We start from the raw sequence: 7,560 nt of genomic DNA on the forward strand, positions 1-7,560 counted from the left end.
CAGTTCCGGAAGCTGGAAGTTCAATATCAGAGTGCCAGCATGGTTGGGTTCTGGTGAGGGTTCTCTTCCTGGCCCCTAACGACTGAAGGTTCTTGTGTGCCAGACTTGATCCCTGCCTCTGTGGGCATGACCTGACTCCCAGAAGTCTTCAGCAATTGCTGTGTGCTCACCGCTGCCACATTTCCAGTGCTTGGGTAAAAGAAGCCACCCTTGAGGTCTTTGCTAAAGACTCCGATTTCTGTGACCAGCCCCCTCCAGCCTTATAATTTCATTCACCTCCAGCATCATCAGAAGTCCAGCTCTAATGTACAGTATGGCTGGCTGGTTTGGTCAGTTGGTTAGAGTGTGGTGTTATAACACCAAGGTCAAGGTTTTGGATCCCCATACTGGCCAGCCACAAGGAAACAAAACAAAACAAAACAAAAAAAACAAAAAGAAAGAAAAATGTACAGCATGATACTATAACTAATAATACTGCATTGTATACTTGAAATTTGCTAAGAGGGTAGATCTTAAGTGTACTTGCCACACACACCCACCCACAAAGGGAACTGTGTCAGATGATGTATATTTTAAAAAATTTTTTGAAGTGAACATAACATGAACACTAATATTTTATTGTTTCATAGTAAAACAAAAGATGAAGCTAAGAACTGGATCACTTGGCCCTTTCTCTTCTTATCTCCTTCCAGCTCAAAATGCTTGCATCTCTTAATAGCCAGCATTCTCTTAGATCTGCAGTTGGGCTCGTTCAAGGACTCAGACCTCAGCACAATCTTCTTTGTAGTTTTAGCCTTTTTCTGGAAAATCGGCTTACTCTGCCCACCATGGCCACTCTGCTTCCTGTCATAACGTTGCATTTCCTGGCCATACAGAGAATCCTTCCCCTTCCTGTACTGTGTCACTTGTGGGGTTGGTGCTTGCCACACTTCCTGCAGAAGGTCCTGTGGGTTTTAGGAACATTCACCGTATTTGTGGGAACACTCTCAGCATGGAAAGAAAGAGGCCAGGCTGGAAACAGAAGAATCAGCAGGTGCATGTGTTAAACAGCTTAATCATGGTGATTGTTTCATACACTTGTGTCAAAACATCAATTAGTACACTTTAAATATATGCAATTTCTACTGGTCAATTATATCCCAATACTTGTAAACACCTCTATTAAAAATAAGAAAAATCCAAGTCAGTAACGCAAACTTCTATCTTAAGAAAATAGAAGAGCAAACTAAACCAAAAAACAAGTATAAGTAGGAAATAGCAAAGATTACAACAGAAATGTATGAAACAGGGAATTAAAAAACAATAGAGAAAATCAACAAATCCAAAAGTTGATTCTTTAAAAAGATCATCAAAATTTGCAAACCTTTATCAAGACTGACCAAGAGAAAAGAGAGAAGATTGAAATTACTAAAATCTGAAATAAAGTAGAGGCATTATTACATTGTCACTATAGCTTTTTGTGCTGGTAAGATTTAGTTTCTTTTTCTTGTTTGCCTTTTTGTTCTACCAGTGGGTTTTGTTCTTTCTTGTGTATTTGTGATAGTGATTACTGTTTTACACATTCCAGATGCAGGACTCCCTTGAGGATTTTTTGTAGGTTTCTTGTAGGATGGTGAACTCCCACAGCTTTCGTCTGTCTGGAAAATACACAACTTTTCCCTCATTTCTGATTGACAGCCTTGCTGGGTATAGTATTATTGGCTGGAAGTTTTTTTTTCTTTTAGTATTTTGAATATATTATCCCATTGTCTTCTGGCCTGTAGAGTTTCCATGGAGAAGTCGGCTGTTAGCCTGATAGGGGCTCCCTTATAGGTGACTTGATGCTGTTCTTTTGTTTCTTTTAAGATTCTCTCTTTGTCTTTGTGTTATGCTTTGATCTTTATTTCAAAGTACTCTCTAAATCCCCTGTGATTTTTCTTTGTACCCATTATTTATTTGGGAGAGTGTTGTTTAGTTTTCACACATTTGTGAGATTTCTAAATTTCTTTGTGTTATTATATGGTCAGAGAACATATTTTCTATGATCTTAGTCTTTTGGTTTTTTTTTTTTAAAGGAAAAACTAAAGCAAACAAAAAGAGTTCATGAAGAGATTTCCATTATTTTTCAATTCTGTTTTTCTATGAGCTTTTTGAAGTGGCCTTGGGCTTATATTCTGTTTTTATTGATTTTTTATGCAATTTGTGTTGCTAAACTCAGATATTTAATTTCTGGTCTTGATTTCTTTTTTATTAAGAGGGCTTGTTGATTTGCTTAGAAATTAATTTGCCTTTGAAAAAAGTTAATTCATTTTCCTCTGCTGAAATTGGTTTGTTATGTACATGCTTTTGGAAGACTTTGGAAAGCTATTTCAAATAATTGTAGAGATTATGAAATGAAATACATAAATTTTAATAAGTTTTACATCTCCAGTTTTTGTGAAGCTTAGAAGCTCTACTTTCTTATTTATTTACTTTTTTCTAAAGATGACTGGTAAGGGGATCTTAACCCTTGACTTGGTGTTGTCAGCACCACGCTCTCCCAAGTGAGCTAACCGGCCATCCCTATATGGGATCCGAACCTGTGGCCTTGGTGTTATCAGCAGTGCACTCTCCCAAGTGAGCCATGGGCTGGCCCTAGAAGTGCTACTTTCTACAGGGTATTTTGTTATTCATCTGTTATTCAGTTTATGTATTTGTTATTTGAACAAATAAATGTGCATATTCTTAAAAAAAATTGTACCCCAATAAAGCTGAAAAAGAAAAAAGAAATCCAAATCGTGTTCCCTCCCCAATTGTTCTGTGCTTCCCCTGGTCTGACTGCATCCCAAATCCATCCACTGTTTCCTCAGGAACTCAGTCTTTGTTTGTTTGTTTTTTTTTTTTTGCAGCTGGCCAGTGTGGGGATCTGAACCCTTGACCTCTGCGTTATAACACCATGCTCTAACCAACTGAGTTAACCGGCCAGCTGGAGCTCAGTCTTTTATCAGTAACTCCCCATATGTCCTCCTCAAAGCAGACAAACCTTTGATTGTCCTCTTCACCTGCCTTCTCTCCCTGAAACTGGGCTTGTCCTTCAACAATACACCTTCTCACTTTGCCTCTCAAGTATAATCATTTTTCTCCCCCAGCCCTGTCACTGGGACAAATGGTCTGAATCCCCCCAATTCTTGCACCCAGGCTTTTGTTCTTCTCTCTTTCCTCCCTCATAAGACACAGTCCCCTTCAAGCTCTTGTCATCCAGCGTCCCCACCTCTCAATTCTCATTGCGGCTGTCATCTGTAGACATCCAGGTAATTTCTCATTCACTATTGACTTCGCCTGTCTCACTGTCATCCCTGCCGCTCTTCTTGGTGACGTCAACATCCATTTAGATCAGTGGCTTTCAAACTTGCTCAGTACTAGAGTCACCCAGAACCCCACCCAAGACCAGTTTAATCAGAATCTATAATGTGGCACTCGGGCATTGGTATTAAAATAAATCATCTTCAGGTCCTTTTGGTATCCAGTGTTGAGAGCTGCTGTGGTAGAAGATCCATTCAATATCTTGGCCTCTCAATTCTCCAACTTCCTTATCTTCAGATCTTCTTCTGTAGCCCACTTCAGTCACCGGCTCCCATGGTTGACATCCAGACTTTGTCGTCATCAATATGTTCCAGTCTATGGCCACCTCCTTCTATTCTTTCAGTTCATTTTCCTTCGGTCTCATGGAATATTGATGTTTTTATTCTACATCACCAACCCCACATGCTCACTTTCCTCCATGGTCCAACAAACTTGTGTTCTACAAACCCCAAGTGAGCACGAGAAACTGCTCAGCAGTTCTTCTACCTGTGCCTAGCTCTTTTCCCTTGGGGACAATTGTTTCAAGTCTCTTCTTTCTTCAGCTTCCCAACACTGCCCCTGCCCGCCATCAGCAGATGACATCACCATGTACTTTGTAGAGAAGGTAGATCCTAGACACACTCACATGAGAACTACTTCCGCTTCCACCAACCTACCCGTACATGCACCCATATTCTCTGCCTTCTATTCTGCAGCAATGGGAACTGTGTCCATACTCCAGTCCAAGGTTAACTCCTCTATTTGGACTCAAAATCTTATCCTTTCTTGTCACCTCAAAGCATTTGTTTCTGTAGCTATCCCTTCTTCTTGCACCATCATGTTCTCCTCTCTTCTAGATCATTTTCATGAGCATCATATTTGATCTAGTTCATCTAAAAGAACATAAATGGTACTAGCCCCACACCAATTTCTCTTGGTTCTGCTTCTGTTTCCATTGAACATCCCATTTCTTGTTCTTTTCCCTAGTAAGTCTCTCAAAAGAAATGCTTATATCACAGTCTCTACCTCCTCATCTTTTTTCTCTCTTCCACCTACTTCAGTCAAGTCTTTGACCTTCCTGAAATAGACCTCCACCTTGTTGAAGACGTGGTCAGTTTTCTGTCCTCCTCTTACCAGGACAGCAGCATGTGATGCTGTGGACCATACTTCCCTTCTGGAAACAGCTTTTTCTCTAGGTTTCCAAGACACCACACTTGCCTGGTTTTCTGCCTTCTGGGTTGGCTCTCAATCTCTTTTCACTGGCTCCTCTTCTTGTGTTCATTCTCCAGAACCTAATACCCATTTTTCTGGATATAACTTCTCTCTTCATGATCTCATTCAGTCCATGGCTTTAAATGCCATCTATGTACCCATGACTCCGAAATTTTATCTACAACTTGAAACTCATGTTTCAATTGCCTACTTGACTTCAAAGTCTAATCAGCATTTTGAACTTAACATGGCCCAGATGGGATTTTGGATTTCTCATCTCTTTCCACTCCATTGCCTCCACAAGCCATCCCTGTATCTGAGAAACATGCTACCCATGAAGGTGCATAAGTTCCTAACCTAGAATCCAGCCCCTGGAGTCATAGATTGTTTACAACTCTGTGGTTAACATCTACTCCTGATGTTTTCATTCTCTTTCAAATGTTCTAAACGATCTCTTCTTTGAAGATCCCATCACATTTAATCCTTACAAGTCAGAGGGAATTCTAGGTCTTTATCTTGGCCACTAACTGCTATATGTGAGAAAGGAAGAGGGATTAGCAGGAATGTGCTAAAATCATTCAATAGACAAGTGGAAGAAACCAAAGGAATTCTATATACCAAATGTCTGGGCATTAAAACCAGTCTGTCTAAAACCTAACTGGTGAATAGAGTATGGTTGAGAATTGTAAAACATTGCTGCTGACCTGCAGGAATAGTTTTTAAAGTTGTGAGATACCAGGCTTTTATAATTTTAACACAGACTTCAGCCTTTAGACATGGTGGGAAGTGAAGCCCAGCACAGTGCCTACCTGGAAATGTGTTCACACGGGGAGCTACAAGCTCCAGGGGGGAATTCATGGCTCCTATTAGGTGGTTCTCCTCTACAAATACTCAGTCTGTGTCTTAGTCAGTGGACTGCTATAACAAAACACCATAAACTGGGTGGCTTATAAACAACAGAAATTTATTGCTCACAGTTCTGGAGGCTGAGTAGTTCAAGATCAAGACACCAGCAAATTTGGTATCTGATGGGGGCCTGCTGTCTGGTTCATAGATGGTGTCTTCCTGCTGTGTCCTCACATAGTGCTCATGGTGTCTTCCTGCTCTGTCCTCAGTGAGCTGTCTGGGGCTTCTTTACAATGGAACTAATCACATTGGTGAGAGCTTTTCCCTCATGACCTAATCATTTCCCAAAGGTCCCCCCTCCCCTTCTGATAACCTGTCTTGGGGATTAGAATTTCAACATATGAATTTTGGGGAGACAGAAACATTCAGACCATAGCACCCTGCATAGAGTTACCGCCTAGCCACACTCCTCTCCTCAATGTAGATGTGATTGAGGCCAGTTTCTCTTGGGTGTGGAGGCAAAGCCATGGATATGGTGACCTCCAGAGACCATCAGGGACTAAGGGATGCTATCTCTGGTGTTAGAGGCCCTTCCTGGAGGAACAGCTTGTTTTCTGTGGTGAGAAAGACCCTGGGGGGAAGAAATGTGGCCATGTGGCCAGAAGTACAGGCTCTGGAACAAGACTGTTCAAATCCCACCTTCACCACAAATTAGATGTGCCCTTGGGAGGCTACTTAACCTCTCTGTGCCTTGTATTCTTCATCCATAAAGTGGAACAGTGATAATAACAGGACCTGTCTCACAGGGTTGTTGTGAAGCTGAAATAAGCTATCATGTACGTGACACATAGTAAACCTCATGCAAGCTCCTACTTCTGTTATTAAGCTCTGGAAAAAGATAGACTTTTGTTTCTTCCATTTGTCTGTTGAGTGATTTTAGCACATTCTTGCTAACCCCTCTTCTCTTCTTGCATATAGCAGTTAGTGGGACTGGTTTCAGTCCCAGATCCAAAATTTATTAGCTGTATGACTTTGGGCAAGTCCCAGACCCTCAGTTTTCTCTTCTGAAAAGAGGGAACAATCATATGATCTAACAGGAATTGGGGCTACAATGAAAACAAGAATAACAATCAAGGGGTGCATTGTGGGTACTAAAAAGTATTACTCCTCACCAAACACAGGAGTGGGCTGAGTTCTATAGATATGTTTGAGGGCACATGTTTTGAACTAGAAATGCCTTTTCCAGTAGAAGCTGTGCTCCAATGGACTGGTGGTGTCCCAAGATTGCCCGTTACATTCTGTTTTTAAGGTTGAGAACATTTTCATTATGAAATGTTTCAAACCTTTGGAAAAAGTACAGAAAATAGTATGATTCTCATGTATCTATCCTACAGGGTTAATAGATGTTAACATTTTGTCATATTTGCTTCAGATCCCTCCTTTACAAGTGGAAGAAAATGTTACAGGTTCACTAAGGCAAAGCTATTAAATTAAGAACGTAGCTGAATTCTGGTTCTGATGAGTAGTACTGTGCACGTCCTTTAGAGGTACTGGGAGTACTGACATGAGTTAAGTTCATTCTCTGGCTTCTGTGAGCTCAGAGTCCAGTGGAGAAGGCAGACTCATGAACAGACGATTGTCCTGCACTGGGACGAGTGCAATAGCAGTGAAACATACAAGAACAGTGATGGTCATGGGGAGAATGGGAGGTCAGAGAGGGCTTCCTGGAGGAAGTGACATCTGAGTTGTACCTTAAAAAATTAAGTAGAATTTTGCTGGATGTGTTAAGGGAGAAATAGGTATCCCAGGTAGAGGGAGCAGCACAGGACAAGTCAGAGAGGCTGGAAAGGGTATGTGAGCTGGGCTTACGATGCACAGAGTGGTGCGACTTCTGCCTGACTTTTTGAACTGTGAGATGTATCTGTTTCTTGTGGCTGCCATAACAAATGAACATGCACTGAATAGCTTAAAACACAGAAATTTATTGTCTCACAGTTCCTGAGGCTGAAAGTCTAAAACCAAGGTGTCAGCAGGGCCATCCTTCCTCTGAAGACGTGGGGAGAATCCTTCTTTGCTATTTCCTAGCTTCTGGTGGTTGCCAGCAATCCTTAAAGTTCCTTGTGTTGTAGGTGCGTTGCTGCCATCTCTGCCTTCACCATGAATCACATGGCTTCTTTCATGTGTCTTTGTATCTCTTCTTCT

The 7,560-nt window shown here is 41.2% G+C and overlaps 1 pseudogene; it reads right to left on the minus strand.

Annotated features, from left to right (window-relative positions):
- Positions 1 to 623: 623 nt before the first annotated feature.
- Positions 624 to 5,370, minus strand: LOC103604135 (annotated as a pseudogene).
- Positions 5,371 to 7,560: the final 2,190 nt, after the last annotated feature.

This window comes from Galeopterus variegatus, unplaced genomic scaffold (genome assembly GCF_000696425.1).
Source record: "Galeopterus variegatus unplaced genomic scaffold, G_variegatus-3.0.2 Scaffold4993, whole genome shotgun sequence".
Classification (NCBI taxonomy): domain Eukaryota; kingdom Metazoa; phylum Chordata; class Mammalia; order Dermoptera; family Cynocephalidae; genus Galeopterus; species Galeopterus variegatus.